The sequence below is a fragment of the Rhinoderma darwinii genome, chromosome 5 (assembly GCF_050947455.1).
Source record: "Rhinoderma darwinii isolate aRhiDar2 chromosome 5, aRhiDar2.hap1, whole genome shotgun sequence".
NCBI lineage: Eukaryota > Metazoa > Chordata > Amphibia > Anura > Rhinodermatidae > Rhinoderma > Rhinoderma darwinii.
In genome coordinates this window covers 235503632-235519598 of record NC_134691.1, presented here as the reverse complement: position 1 = coordinate 235519598, position 15967 = coordinate 235503632, and the positions used below count along the sequence as shown (strand labels likewise).

General features: G+C 40.4%; 1 protein-coding gene across 1 annotated transcript in view; it reads right to left on the bottom strand.

The window, feature by feature from the left end:
- DDC (dopa decarboxylase) overlaps positions 1–15408 on the bottom strand; it is a 245101-nt gene extending 229693 nt beyond the window's left edge. Inside the window, exon 1 of the mRNA XM_075828537.1 lies at positions 15288–15408. The gene's annotated coding sequence lies outside the window, so the exon portion shown is untranslated. The remainder of the gene's footprint in view (positions 1–15287) is intronic.
- Positions 15409–15967: the final 559 nt, after the last annotated feature.

Genomic DNA, 15967 nt, shown 5'->3' with positions numbered 1-15967 from the left:
GTCGTAATTACGACCCGCAATAACGGCTGTTTTTACGGTCGTGTGCATGAGACCTTAGTTGATAAAAAAAAAATTTGAAACCGCTAGTTCCATTTATTATTTGCGGTTTAGACTGTATAATCATGATGGCTGCCAGAAGATACAGCGTTGAGGACGCCTATCAGATGCTATGCTCAGATACGGATTCTGCATCTGAAGTTGAGCTTTTAGGGTATGTGCACACGTAGTGACCAAAGACGTCTGAAAATACGGAGCTGTTTTCAAGGGAAAACAGACCCTGATTTTCAGACGTTTTTTGAGCAACTCACGGTTTTTGCTGCGTTTTTTACGTCCGTTTTTGGAGCTGTTTTCATTGGAGTCTATGAGAAAACGGCTCCAAAAACGTCCAAAGAAGTGTCCTGCACTTCTTTTGACGAGGCTGTATTTTTACGCGTCGTCGTTTGACAGCTGTCAAACGACGACGTGTAAATGACAGGTTGTCTGCACAGTACGTCGGCAAAACCATTCAAATTAATGGGCAGATGTTTGCCGACGTATTGTTGCCCTATTTTCAGACGTAAAACGAGGCATAATACGCCTCGTTTACGTCTGAAAATAGGTTTTGTGAACCAAGCCTTACTTGAAAGCGACAGCGAAAGTGTCGCTTCAAGGGATTCTATGGATATGAGACCCAGCACCAGTGATATGGGAGACGGCGCAGTTGCCACAACGTCTGTTCAAAGTGCAGCCCCTGAAATTGCACAACCCCACCAAACCGATTTAGTGTGGGAACCCACAAGTTTATTTTCTCCCACCATAAATGACTTTATTGCTACTCCTGGCATAAGTCCCAATGTCAGTAATTTTTCACCACTAAATTATTTTAATATTTTTATTACGGACCAAGTTTTGGAACATTTTGTGCAGGAAACAAATTTGTATGCCAGGCAGTACATTGCCAATAAGCCTTCGTCACGTAATGTCAGGTTGTGGAATCCCACAAATTTCAAAGGGCGTCTCTCATTCCGTCAATTCATACCCTCAAAAAGTGCAAAATACGGGGTAAAGATTTACAAGTTATGTGAAAGCACTACTGGCTACACATGTGCATTTAAGATCTACGAGGGTAAAGACAGTGAATTTAATCCACCAGGGTGCCCTCCAAATATTGGTACCACTGGTAAGATTGTGTGGGATTTAATTGGCCCTTTCCTACAAAAGGGGTATCATGTATACACGGACAGTTTTTATACCAGTGTGCCATTGTTTAGCGCCCTTCATTGTGCCAACACCGGAGCCTGTGGCACAATACGCAGGAATCGCAAAGGTTTCCCACGTCAACTTGTGGATAAAAAACTGCGAAAGGGGGAGTCATGCACTTTTCAAATTGAGAAGATGCTGGCTTTAAAATTTTGTGACCGCAAGGACGTCTGCATGATCAGCACTGTCCATTCAAGTGCAACAGCAACTATTAGAGAACGTGGGGCCTCTGCAGATAGACAAAAGCCTGTGTGTGTCATCGGCTATAACAAATTCAGGTTGCGATGTAGAACGCATTTGTCCTGTACAAAAAATCAGCGGGCAGGGCGACATTCTTTGAATTTCAGGAGAAAGTGATTGAAGATCTCCTATTTCAATCTGCAGACCAGAGAGTAGTCCATGAGTCAGAGGATGTACACCGACTTGTTGAAAAACATTTTTTACACCCCATCCCTTCAACATCTAACCAAAAATACCCAAACCAAAAATGTCGGGTCTGCAGCAAACGAGGACAGCGAAGTGAGTCACGATATTATTGTTCCGCTTGTCCTTCCAACCCTGGTCTATGCATAAGTCCCTGTTTTGTCCTTATCAATACACTATGGGCTTTATTACAGTTTTGTTCGGGTTTTTGGTGGACCTCTTACACCCGACAATACTTCTAGAAATAGCGACATTAATTTGGGGAGTAGTTGTCCTTTACTGTATCTATACATACGGTGTGGGACACTGCCCCTTTATATATTCTACAGGTGATTGGTTGTTTTGTGCACATGGCGGTTCCTACCTTGCCGGGCAGGGGCTTGTTATGGTGTACCGCGTCACTTGGCACATTCGTCCCTTATATAGGGATTGATGGAGCTAAAGAGACGTTGTATGACCAGTCACTTTGAATAATAAAGTCATTACAGCCCTACAAATTTTCTTTCATCCTGTGAACATGCTCTAGTTTTCCACATAGCTGGATACATTCTTCCTCCTTTTTTTGGGATATATTGCCTTTTTCCGCCAACAGTTTAATACATTTTCCCATTCTAACTTACTATATATCAGAGCGGGTTGATATACATAATGTCTATGGACTGACATAATTTCAGGACAGCTGCTTTCTTAGCACGACATAGTCATAGGGTGTAGAAACTGTTAGGGACATCTATTTCTCAATCTAGAAAAGTAGAATCCTCCCATTTTCAAAGCAAAATGTGTGTCCTGAAAGTCTCCGGGTGCTCCCTTCCTTTTGGGTCCTGCCGTGTGTCCAGGAAACACATTAAGGCCACAATGGGGATATTTTTGAACACAGGAGAAACAGGGTGATACATTTTCTGGTGCTTTTCCTTATTCTCATGTCCTCTGTACAAGAAATCTGACCTTAAAATGACACATTTGTGAAAAAAAGTGAAATAAAATTTTCTTTCCACCTGCGTTGCATTAATTCCTTCGAAAACTGTGGGGTCAAAATACTTAGTACACACCTAGATGAATACCTTAGGCGGTCTAGTTTTCAAAATGGGGTCATTTATGGGGAGTTTCTATCTTTTTGGCAGCTCAGTGCCTCTATAAATGTGTAATGGGACCTTCGCTCCAGTTAGGGACTCGCAAGTCTGGGGATCCTTGTCGTGGATTGCGAGCTTGCGTCCTTTTGGCCAAAATGATCACTAATACCCCAGGTATTTTTCATTATTACTTATATTCGCTTCTTTTGGACACAGCCAGGTCTTTGATGCTGGGAGAGCATGGTGTGTTGTTGTTTGGCCTAGCAAGCAGGGTAGCCCGCTCTATGAATTATCAAGGCGTCACAAATAGGCTTCTACCTGGCTAGACACGTTGCGCCTCATGACTTACACACTATCCCTCCATGTTTCACACACTTGCATCCCATTATTCATTTATTTTTTAGGCACTTTATTCATTACTGCCCCCTATATTTCACTTACATTATTACACTTGCACATACACTATTCATTTATTATTTCTTACTACACATCCCATGCACCACATACCACTCCCCTCAAGACTAGTGGGAGTGGCTATTATTATTTAAAGCACCTGCTCACTCGCCTTCATCAGCGTTTCTGACCTGGCTGTGTCCATTTGTAAGTATGGCCTTTTTCGGTGTTTTTGCATAAATGTCCTTGTTTTTATCTGTTTTGTCTGTACATCAGGAGCTTTTCGCTCCAGTTAGGGACTCGCAAGTCTGGGGATCCTTGTCGTGGATTGCGAGCTTGCGTCCTTTTGGCCAAAATGATCACTAATACCCCAGGTATTTTTCATTATTACTTATATTCGCTTCTTTTGGACACAGCCAGGTTTTTGATGCTGGGAGAGCATGGTGTGTTGTTGTTTGGCCTAGCAAGCAGGGTAGCCCGCCCTATGAATTATCAAGGCGTCACAAATAGGCTTCTACCTGGCTAGACACGTTGCGCCTCATGACTTACACACTATCCCTCCATGTTTCACACACTTGCATCCCATTATTCATTTATTTTTTAGGCACTTTACTCATTACTGCCCCCTATATTTCACTTACATTATTACACTTGCACATACACTATTCATTTATTATTTCTTACTACACATCCCATGCACCACATACCACTCCCCTCAAGACTAGTGGGAGTGGCTATTATTATTTAAAGCACCTGCTCACTCGCCTTCATCAGCGTTTCTGACCTGGCTGTGTCCATTTGTAAGTATGGCCTTTTTCGGTGTTTTTGCATAAATGTCCTTGTTTTTATCTGTTTTGTGTGTAATGGGACCTGAAACATTTTCAAGCAAAATGTGTGTCCTGAAAGTCTTCAGGTGCTACCTCCCTTTCGAGCCCTGCCGTGTGTCCAGGCAACGCATTAGGGTCACAATGGGGGCATTTTTGAAAACAGGAGAAACAGGGTGATATATTTTGGGGTGTGTTTCTTCATTCTGATGGTCGCTTTACAAAGAAATCGGTCTTCAAAGTGATACTTTTATATAAAAAGTTTTTTTTTTTTAAATTTCACCTGCTATACATTACATTTAGCAAAAAACTGTGGGGTCAAAATACTCACTACACCCCTAGATAAATACCTTAAGGTGTCTAGTTTTCTAAATGGGGTCGTTTATGGGGAGTTTCTATCGTTCTGGCAGTTCAAAACCTCTCCAAATGTACAGTGGGGCCTAAAACATTTTCAAGCAAAAATGAGACCTGAATGCCTCCGGTTGCTCCCTTCCTTTCGGGCCCTGCCGTGTGTCCAGGCAACGCATTAGGGTCACAATGTGGGCATTTTTGAAAACAGGAGAAACAGGGTGATAGATTTTGGGGTGTGTTTCTTCATTCTGATGGTCGCTTTACAAAGAAATCGGTCTTCAAAGTGATACTTTTATATAAAAAGTGTTGTTTTTTTTTAATTTCACCTGCTATGCATTAAATTTAGCAAAAAACTGTGGGGTCACAATACTCACTACACCCCTAGATAAATACCTTAAGGTGTCTAGTTTTCTAAATGGGGTCGTTTATGGGGAGTTTCTATCGTTCTGGCAGTTCAAAACCTCTCCAAATGTACAATGGGGCCTAAAACATTTTCAAGCAAAAATGAGACCTGAATGCCTCCGGTTGCTCCCTTCCTTTCGGGCCCTGCCGTGTGTCCAGGCAACGCATTAGGGTCACAATGTGGGCATTTTTGAAATCAGGAGAAACAGGGTGATAGATTTTGGGGTGCATTTCTTCATTCTTATGGTCGCTTTACAAAGAAATCGGTCTTCAAAGTGATAATTTTATGAAAAAAGTGAAATTATATTTTTTTACGCCTGCTTTGCATGAATTCTTACAAAAAAACTGTTGGGTCAAAATACTTACAACACCCCTTAATAAATACCTTAAGGGGTGTAGTTTTCAAAATGGTGTCACTTGTGGGGGTTTCCACCATTCTGACACCTATGAGCCTCTGAAAACCTGGCTTGGTGCAGGAACACAAAATGTACTTCAAAATTTATAAAATCATTACTAAACTTGTAAGTCTTCTAAATTGCTCAAAAAAAAATTTTTTTTTTCAAAAGTGCTGCCAAAATAGAGTAACGCGATGGAAATATATATTTAATAAAAAAAATTGTACAGTATGTATGTACATATGTGACATATTGCAGTTAAAAATAGGGAAAAATGGTAATTTTTACAAAATTTCTCAAATTTTTCTATTTTTTCATTAATTTCCGCAAATCGTATCAGTCTACTTTTACCACTAAAATAAAGTACAACATGTGACGAAAAAACAATGTCAGAATTACTTGGATATTCAAAACTTTCACAGAGTTATTCTCTGATAAAGTCAGACATACCAGATTTAACAAATCTGGCTTGGTCATTAAGGTCTTTTCAGGCCCGGTCATTAAGGGGTTAAGGCCCCCTGCACATCATATGTTTGACATATATGCCGGAAAAGATCCCAATGTATGTTTTAAACGTGGGCTGTAACGGATGCCCTAACAGTGGCATCCGTCACCGTAGACTATAATGGTATCAATTAGGCTGGATTCACACGAGCGTGTTTGGTCCGTGATATACGGACCGTATGCCGGCAGTATTTCCCGGACCGAACACATTGCAGGGAGCCGGGCTGTTATCGTTATAGTTATTTATGCCGCTAGGAGTACCTGTCTTGCTGCGGAAAACTGTCCCTTACTGAAAACATGATTACAGGTGTATTCCCATCAGGGACATTTATGACATATCCACAGGATATTCCAAAACAAATAGTAGGACAACAGCACATGTCTCCAGATCTTCAAAGTGGTTTTATTGTCAAAACATCCACGTCAAACAGGCTTCAGCCTGTTCAAAACAGTGGGGTCTTTGATATAGCTGAAAACCTCAAAAATTCATCTTGACAGAGTTTTGAAAAGAATTGTTGGACTGAAATAATTAGAGAAGGTAGAGCTAATAAAGCTAATAATTCTTCAGCTCAGCATAGACAACAAAAGAAAGAATTGCTGATGTAGGCAGTGCCAGTGCTGTTAATACATCAATTAATATACTTACTTAATTTGCTGAATGTAGATATGGTACAAGCTAAGTTACATAAAATAAATGTGCACAAGGCTGCAGGACCAGATGGGTTACACCCTATAGTTCTTATAGAGCTTAGTTCAGTTATTTCTGTCCGCCTATTCATAATATTCAGAGATTCTCTAGTGACTGGTATAGTGCCAAGGAACAGGGCATATGTGGTGCTTATTTTCAAAAAGGGCTCTAGGTCTTCTCCAAGTAAATATAGATCAGTAGGCCTAATATCTATTTTGGGGAAAATGTTTGGGCGACTCTTAAGGGGGTTATCAGGGCTTTTAAAATTGAGGGCTTATCCTTAGGATAGGCCATCAATATTAGATTGGTAGGGGTCAGACTCTCGGCACTCCGCCGATCAGCTATTTGAATAGGAATAGCACAGTGCTGGAATACCTTGCACAACCGCTAGGGGGCCCCATTCTAGAGATAGGTGCGGGTCCCAGAGGTGGGACCCGCATCTATCTGACATTTATGACATATCCTGTGGATATATCATAAATGTCCCTCATGGGAAAACCCCTTTAATGATAGAAAAGGGGTCATTAATCTTTGGCAATCCGGCTGTTGTGAAACTATAACTCCCAGCATGCTTTGACCAAAGGTTTTATTATTACAGCCAGAGGCTATCAAAGCATGCTGGGAATTGTAGTTTCACAACAGCTAAAGTGCCGAAGGTTGCTGACCCCTGATATAGAGGATGGGATTAATAGCACGGTTTCTATTTTTGAATATGACACCAAGCTATGTAGTATTGTTCAGTCTGTGGAAGTGGTTAATAAATTACAAGCAGGCTTAGGGTATGTTCACATGCTTAACAAAAAACGTCTGAAAAATACGGAGCTGATTTCAGAGAAAACAGCCTCTATTTTCAGGCGTTTTTGAAGCTGAGGCTGGGTTCACACGACCTATTTTCAGACATATTGGAGGCGTTTTACGCCTCGAAATACGTCTGAAAAAAAAGCCTCGAATACGTCGGCAAACATCTGCCCATTCATTTCAATGGGTTTGCCGATGTACTGTGCTGACGACCTGTAATTTTACGCGTCGCTGTCAAAAGACGACACGTAAAATAACAGCCTCGTCAAAGAAGTGCAGGACATTTCTTGGGACGTAATTGGAGCCGTTTTTCATTGAATCCAATGAAGAACAGCTCCAAATTACGTCTGTAATTGATGCCTCGCAAAATGCGAGTACCAGCAATTACGTCTGAAATGCAGGAGCTGTTTTCTCCTGAAAACAGCTTCGTAATTTCAGCCGTAATTGACGTTATCGTGTGCACATACCCTTAGAATGAAATTTGGAGCTTCTTTTCAGACGTTTTTTGAGGCGTTTTTCATAGTGTTCAATGGAAAATCAGCTCCAAAAAACGCCTCAAGAAGTGACATGCTACTTCTTTTTACGGAGCGTCTTTTTACGCTCCGTTTTTTTACATCGAAGCGTAAAATAAAGGCTTGTGGAAAGAGAACATCGTAATTGCTATTGAAAGCAATGGGCAGATGTTTGTAGGCGTATTAGGGGAGTTTTTCAGGTGTAATTCGAGGCGCCTCCATTACGTCTGAAAATAGGTCGTGTGAACCCAGCCTTAGACAAAGAGTGTTGAGGGATCAACTTGGCAAATGAGATGCAATGGGGATGAATGTAAATTTATGTATCTGGGTGCTAATAATTTGCATGTACCATATGTCCTAGGCGGAGTTAACCTAGGAGAGTCACTTGTTGAGAAGGATCTGGGTGCAGGGCCGGATGGCACCATGTGCGTGTCTCTCTATTGCTGCCATCCACAAATATTTTTTTATCTCATATATACTGTACATAAAGACATAAAGACATATTATACAGGCAAATATATATAGGTAAATATATACACACACACACACACACACACACACACACACACACACACACTGTAGTGGATATTACCTGCAGTCCTATGTAACACCACAGATAACACACACACACACACACACACACATACACACACACACACACACACACACACAGGAACTTACCATCACTCTGCACAGGTTTCTTGCTGGATGTAGCTTCCTCCCCTCCTCTGCTCTTGCTGCCTTCTCAGTGTGTGTAACGAGGAGCAGAGAATATAGAGTTCAAATGGCCTGCACAGTGGCGCCCAAACATGCTAGGAGGCTTCAGCGACCTGTGCACTCGCACAGGTCGCACCCCCCCCCCCCCCCGCAAAAACCAGCCCTGTCTGGGTGTACTTGTAGATCATAGACTAAATAACAGCATGCAATGCTAATCAGCTCCTTCTAAGGCCAGCAGGATACTGTTGTGTATTAAAATAAAAGGCATGGACTCGCGGGACAGGGACATAATATTACCATTTTACAAAACCTTAATGCGGTCTCATCTAGAATATGCAGTTCATTTCTGGGCTCCAGTTCATAGAAAGAATGGCCTGGAGTTAAAAAAAGGAAAAAAAAAGTACAAAGAAAAGCAACTAAACTTATAGGTTATCTAAGAATCTAAGTTATGAGGAAAGATTAAAAGAATAAAATTTATATTTTAGTCTTAAAAAGAAACGACTAAGGGGGGACATGATTAACTCGTATAAGTAAATAAATTGCTCAACCAAGAAATCTGGTGAAAAGCTGTTAAATGCAAAATCCCCTCAAAGCACAAGGGTCACTCCTTCCATCTGGCGAAAAAAAGGTTCAATCTTCAGACAGAACGCGGACATTCATAAAGATGAAAAATGGTACATGTTTTGCAGATGCAAATCGGACAAGTTGTGTAAGTAAGGTATAACTATGTAACTATGTTTCAGTTGTATTCCTAAGACATTTGTATTTCTATGATACCTTACCTATTAGGTTTATCTTATGGTGCAGAGTATGTTTTTCTCTTCTCAGACACCACAAGAAGAAAAGAGGAGCCTGGAGACTTCTTCTTCTGTTATTGGGTCAAATGCAGAAAGCGAAGAAGAGGGAGTGCGGGAGGGAAAGGGATCGATGTTACTAGGGGACTGGGAGATAATATCATGCCGGATGTTAACTTTAAAATAAGTGGCCAGGTCTTCAACACTGAGATCTGTGATCGGCGTCTGCACTTTAGGACTAAGGAGGGAATGAGATGTATCAAAGAGGCGTTTTGGATTATTAGATAGTGTGGATATGAGAGAGGTGAAATAGACATGTTTGGTGCTGTGGAGGGCAGAGTTGTAAGTTTTGAGCATAAATTTGTAATGGAGGAAATTTGCTGACAAGTGTGATTTTCTCCACATTCGGTGCATCACGAGCTGAAGAAAGAGGGATTGAGGCGTGTTCTAAAAAATCCACCAACAGTAAAATAGTATACACAGCAATGAGATAAGATGCATAGGAAATATACCAAAATCAGCACCCCATGAGTGAATGTCTACTGAAAAATGGGTGGATCTTACCAGAATCAACAGCATTGGTCTGTGGAAAGACGAGACAATCAAAGCCATCCATTTAAAACGCTTTAAGCACAGCCAGCCAACGTTGATTCTGGTAAGATCCACCCATTTTTCAGTAGACATTAACTCATGGTGTGCTGATATTGGAATATTTCCTATGCATCGTATCTCATTGCTGTGCATACTACTGTTTTACTGCGGGTGAATTTTTTTTATAGGCTCTTCCAGTTATCGTACACTGGAGGTCTCCACATACCGTTTATTTTTCTTGTTTGTCCTGTGAGTTTATACACCTGATTTTAGGGGTATTTATTAAAGGTTATATTTTATAGTAGCTATTTATGCTTATTTCGACTTTCAGATACTGTGTCGGAAGAAGACCAGGTCAAGTGAATGCTCGTCTTCATGTGTAGAAGAATTAATAAGTTGTGACAGACCCAGAGAGACATTGCCGACATGCAGCCCCTAATGACTCTACAGCTACACAGCTCGTCTCCCCCACTTCAAGTTTTATTGCGAGGGGGGTAATAAAATTAGATTTAAGCAGAACCACTTTGAAAGCTTGTGAAGATAAAGTTTGTAACACATCTTCCCACATCCTGTGCAACCTGAGGGTATGTACATACGCAGTGTTTTCAGGTGTATTTTGGGGCATTTACGCCTCGAAAAACGGCTGAAAAAACGGAAGCTGAATGCCTACAAACATCTGCCCATTGAAATCAATGGGAAAAACAGCATTTAGTTCATTTTAAAAAACGGAGCGTAAAAAGAAGTTCATGTCACTTCTTGATGCGTTTGGAGCTGATTTTCCATTGAACACTATGAAAAACGCCTCAAAAGAAGCCTGAAAAGAAGCTCCAAATTTAGGCTATGTTCACACAGAGTTTATTGCAGACGGAATTTCTGCCTCAAAATTCTGTTTGGAAGTTGGAGCCAGATTTTCCTCTCCCTGCACTCCGATTTTCGCTGCGTTTTTTGCCCGCGGCCATTGAGCGCCACGGGCATAAAACGCTGCGAAATATGCTTTCTCTGCCTCCCATTGAACTCAATGGGAGGTTAGAAGCGTAAATGCTCGAAGATAGGGCATGTCGCTTCTTTTTCCTGCGAGGCGGTTTTCCCGCTCACGGGAAAAAGATGCCTCCGCCTCCCATTGAAATCAATGGGAGGCATTTTCAGGTCGTTTTTGACGAGTTTTTTGGCGCGGTTTCCGCGTCAAAAAACTTGTCAAAAAACTCCGTATTTTCAGACGTTTTTTAGTAAACGTGTGAACATACCCATAGGCTTGGTTCACACGACCTATTTTCAGGCGTAAACTAGGCGTATTATGCCTCGATTTACGCCTGAAAATACAGCTACAATACGTCGGCAAACATCTGCCCATTCATTTGAATGGGTTTGCCGATGTACTGTGCCGACGACCAGTAATTTACGCGTCGTCGTTTGACAGCTGTCAAACGACGACATGTAAAATGACTGCCTCGTCAAAGAAGTGCAGGACACTTTTTTGAAACGTAATTGGAGCCGTTCTTCATTGAATTCAATGAAGAACAGCTCAAATGTTCGGCCGTCAAAGACGAGGAGGAGCTTTTACGTCTGAAACGACGCAGCTGTTTTCTCCTGAAAACAGTCTGTAATTTCAGACGTAAAAGCCAGCTACCGTGTACACATACCCTTATGTTCACACGCAGTGAACAAAAACGTCTGAAAATACAAAGCTGTTTTCAGGCGAAAACAGCTCCTGATTTTCAGAAGTTTTTTAACAACTCGCATTTTTCCCTGCGTTTTTTACGTCCGTTTTTGGAGCTGTTTTACAATGGAGTCAATGAAAAACGCCTCCAAAAGCGTCATAATAACTGTCCTGCACTTCTTTTGACGAGCCGTCATTTTACGCGCCGTATTTTGACAGCGATGCATAAAATAAAGGCTCGTGGGAACAGAACATCGTAATTCCCATTGAAAGCAATTGACAGATGTTTGTAGGCGTATTAGGGGCATTTTTTCAGGCATAATTCGAGGCGTAAAACACCCGAATTACGTCTGAAACCACTGCGTGTGAACATACCCTTAAGGTGAATAGAACACAAAAAATATTATTAGTCGCCTCTGGTCCTGAAAGTTTAGAGTATAAAAAAAAACTTTGAATGGTGGAGAGAGGGTTCAGGCTCCCGGGCAATGCACGGACCATGGAATGCACGGTCGCGTGCATGGGCCCTTTGAAATGAATGGGGCCGCAATTCACCCGCAGATTTGTGGGTGAATTGCGGCCGCAAAAAAACGTTCGTGTGCATGGGTCTTACAGTAGTTTTTACTCGACAATTTCAGGTATTGCAGTAATTGCCAGCAATATTATGAAAGATTATGTCTTTTTTTTTATTGTCAGGGCTTGTCACATGATGGTCAATTCAGTTCAGGGAGGTACCAATTAAAAAATTCCCAATTACATTTATTTAATCCAGCATTTTATAGTCCAGCATTTGGAAATCTGTACACTAGTTTCCAACACAGCTGCATAATAATTGCGTAATATTCTTAGGGCTTGTCCACAAATAATGGAATTGCTGCAGAAAATTTCTGCAGCAATTCCGTTGAAAATAGTAGCTTTTCCGCAGCAACAAAAACGCACCATTTCCTGCGTTTTTGACTGCAGAAAATGGGGCGTATTTTGCTGAGTTTTTCAGAGGAGATGAAATTTATTAAACTCACCCACTTTGCTGCTACTGTATTCTGCTGCGTTTTTTCCGTCCGCAATTCCGGACAGAAAAAACGCAGCAATTCCGCTAAGTGTGGACGATCCCTAACGCCTCTTACAGATGAACATTTGTGCCGTCCGTGTCCTGTCAGTGATCCGAGGAAAGATAGGACATGTTCTATCTTTCCCCGGATCGGAGACTCGGACCATTTTTCACAGACCCAATTCACCCGCTAAAGTGAATGGGTCCGTGAAGACTATCGGGTGCCACTCGGATGCTGTCAAAGACGGCCCGAGTGGCACAACAGTCGTGTTCATGAGGCATTAGTGTTCCTTCACACCAGTACCAGGAGACAGCAGAGAGAAAACAAGGAGACAAAGTAATGGTAGACTATTTTATGCCAGCATTTTATTTTGGGCTGTCTTTATTAGGGTCTACCAACCTTTACAAGTAAATTGGACATACTTTTTTTAGTTGACAATCCAGTAAACCAAGCAATCCTACTATATTTACAAATAAGGTGTGTTCCGTCAACTATTCATGATCCCTAAACTGATGAATTGCAAAATAAAACAAATGTCCAGCCACCTAAACTAGAACAGAACCAAGATTTCCAGTGCTAAAATGGTTAAACTGTAACCAAAGCAACGACGTGTATAAAGAACAAAGATGCATTTTACACTATGTCTGAACGGAGGGGAAATAACAAACAAGAGAGATACAAAGGGGTCCTGGACATAACAAATGAGCAGCCAAAGGAAAAAAAAAAACACACACTGATAATTAGATTACATGTATGGATTGAGAAGGGGACATGCTATATATCTAATGTGAGTGAATGTGGATTTAGGCTGTGTTCACATTTATTTGTCATCGGTTCTGTTGTAGAACAAATGAGTAATGATGACAAAAACTGATGCGACTGATGACAAGAGTTGTCCTCAGGAACATCAATTTTCCATCCATTGTCCCATTCACTTTAATGAATAGAAATCTCTACTGAAGTCAATGAGAAAATGTAAATTTTCCAATTTGTATTTTTTTTATATTGAAATCAAAGCGAGGATAGATGGAAAAAGCTGATGTCATTTGTGACACTAGTTGTTTTGATCCATCGCATCCATAGTCCCATTGAATTCAATTATAACAACCTAATGGGAAAACGGACTGGACAGTGGACTTTGTTGGCAATGGAGAAGAAACAGAGTTGCAAAAGAAATCCTATTGAAGTCAATGATTTTTTTCATTTCTTTCCAACCATCATTTTATGTCATAAGATGTCCTAAAGAGATTAAGGGCTCATCCACGCTTAACACCATAAGTAGAAACGCTACAGAAATAAATATATCTACTGCATGAATTATTCCATTAACACGACTCATCTTGTATTAGGTTGCTGAAGGTTTGTCCCCATACCTTTTTTTACTTACTTTCATACATACATTTACATATATACTGGGTCCATATGGAAATAATAATGAAGCTGTAAAAATGGGGAATTGTTTCACCAGACATGGGGGGGGGGGGATTTAACAACTTTTCTATGCTGGTTTTCTTACATAGAAAAGTGGCAAATGACAAACTTCTGAGCCGTTTCCGCCACTCTTCGCATATTTTTATTTTTTTTTAAATGGGTGGAGCTTAGTGAAAGGGTGGGGCCATGGCTGCCTGACGCAATTACTATAATTCACGCTAGAACAAGCATAAAATGATCATTTGTATTCAGGAGTATACCGTAAAGATGGGAAAAGTATAAATTAAAGACATTTATTAGTTCTTTTGTATGGATCTAATAAGATGTATCATAAATGCATTGCGTGAACAAGACTGGATTCTGGGTAGAGATAATAACAATGTCAGTTTGGATCCAGCATTGTTTTCCAACAGTTTTCTAAGTAGAAAGTGACAGAAAATTTTCTTTTTCAGGGTCACATTCAGTGTGACTCTGAAGTTCAGCCCACCTTTCTTGGCACAAAACTAGCGTAAACACACCTAAAATAATTTGCGGTACAATAATAGCTTTGGTAATGCTTCAGCCACTTAGTACCAAATGTGACGTCACTGGCATTATAAATCAGATTAGAAGATCTGCTGAACAGAATCCTCTATCCTTACATTTTATTGTTAATGGATGTTCATCAGTTTGTTTTTTTGTTTTTTGTTTTTTTAATTTTGAATGATTGCTAATGTGCTGTGGAAAATACTGGCGGTAATAAATTAAGGTTATTATTATTATTATCTTGTAACATGTAAACGTGCAGAGAAATCACAGATGCATATTATTATTACAATGGCAGATTTAAGCAGCGACCACAATGCTGTAATACAGCTCAGTGCAGGAGACCTATATTTAGATCCAAAAACAGGATTGGATCCCCTCAAACTTTTTTCTGGGTAGTTTGAGTCTAATACCACTTTAAATGAACACAAAATATTGAAGACAGCAAAGCAGTATATATTCTCAAATGCATGCATCATGGGATTGATGAGAGTACGAATAACTAACCAAGTAAAGTATTCTGAATACCATTTTCTACTCACTATAATCAGTGAGTATCTGATAAGTATTTCCTTCTGCAGTTGAATATTTACGATAAAGAAAAGCTATAAGGAAATGTGTTACTTATGGGCACATGTAAATGAATCAAGACAATGAATCAAGGGGTTTTCAAATATATATGATTAGAGAATATTGAAATATTTTTAAAATAAATATTTTAGACAAATATACACACATATATAGTAGTTATCAATTGTAAAAACAAATCAGATGTAATACAGTAAATATTGAGTTCAAGCTGTACTTTAATATAAAAGATAATATAGCAGTACAAATGAACAATAAGGCTCAGAGCTCCACTAATCCAGTTATTTATCTTCTGGGGATTAGGTAGACACAAAGCTGCAAGAGGAGAATGTTACTTACAGTTTACAGTGTAAATCCCCTGGATCTCCAGTAGCCGCACTCTCACATATGATACACTGGGCAAGCTGTTCACTCTATATAGTCAGCATATCCACCTCCCTCTGGCCAATCACAGACACTTGCATGTCATTCAACAATCAGCTGCATCTCTCCGAAACAGCATCACTCTATTAGTATACTCCATTGTACTGTAGAGATTAGCAAATCACACTTCTAGGAAATGAAAACCAAAATATATCAGATTCACGGTCTTGCTTCAATATGCCATATGACAGGGCTAGCCTTAGGCAAGAGGGCGCCCTGTGCAAGATTATTTTGGTGCCCCTCCCATACTACAGCCATAGAAAAGACTATTTATACCCAGGTAGAAAAGTGTTTATCTATCAAACAATATCAATCCATATCAGTTAGTTAACTACACAAATACACTACCTAAAAAGCAATGTTCCCTCTAAGGGTATGTGCACACGGCAGCGTCCGATACGGCTGAAATTACGGAGCTGTTTTCAGGAGAAAACAGCTCAGTAATTGCAGACGTAATTGCTCGTCCTCGCATTTTGCGAGGTGTCATTGACGGCCGTAAGTTAGAGCTGTTCTTCATTGAATTCAATGAAAAACGGCTCAAATTACGTCCAAAGAAGTGTCCTGCACTTCTTTGATGAGGCAGTCATTTTACGCGT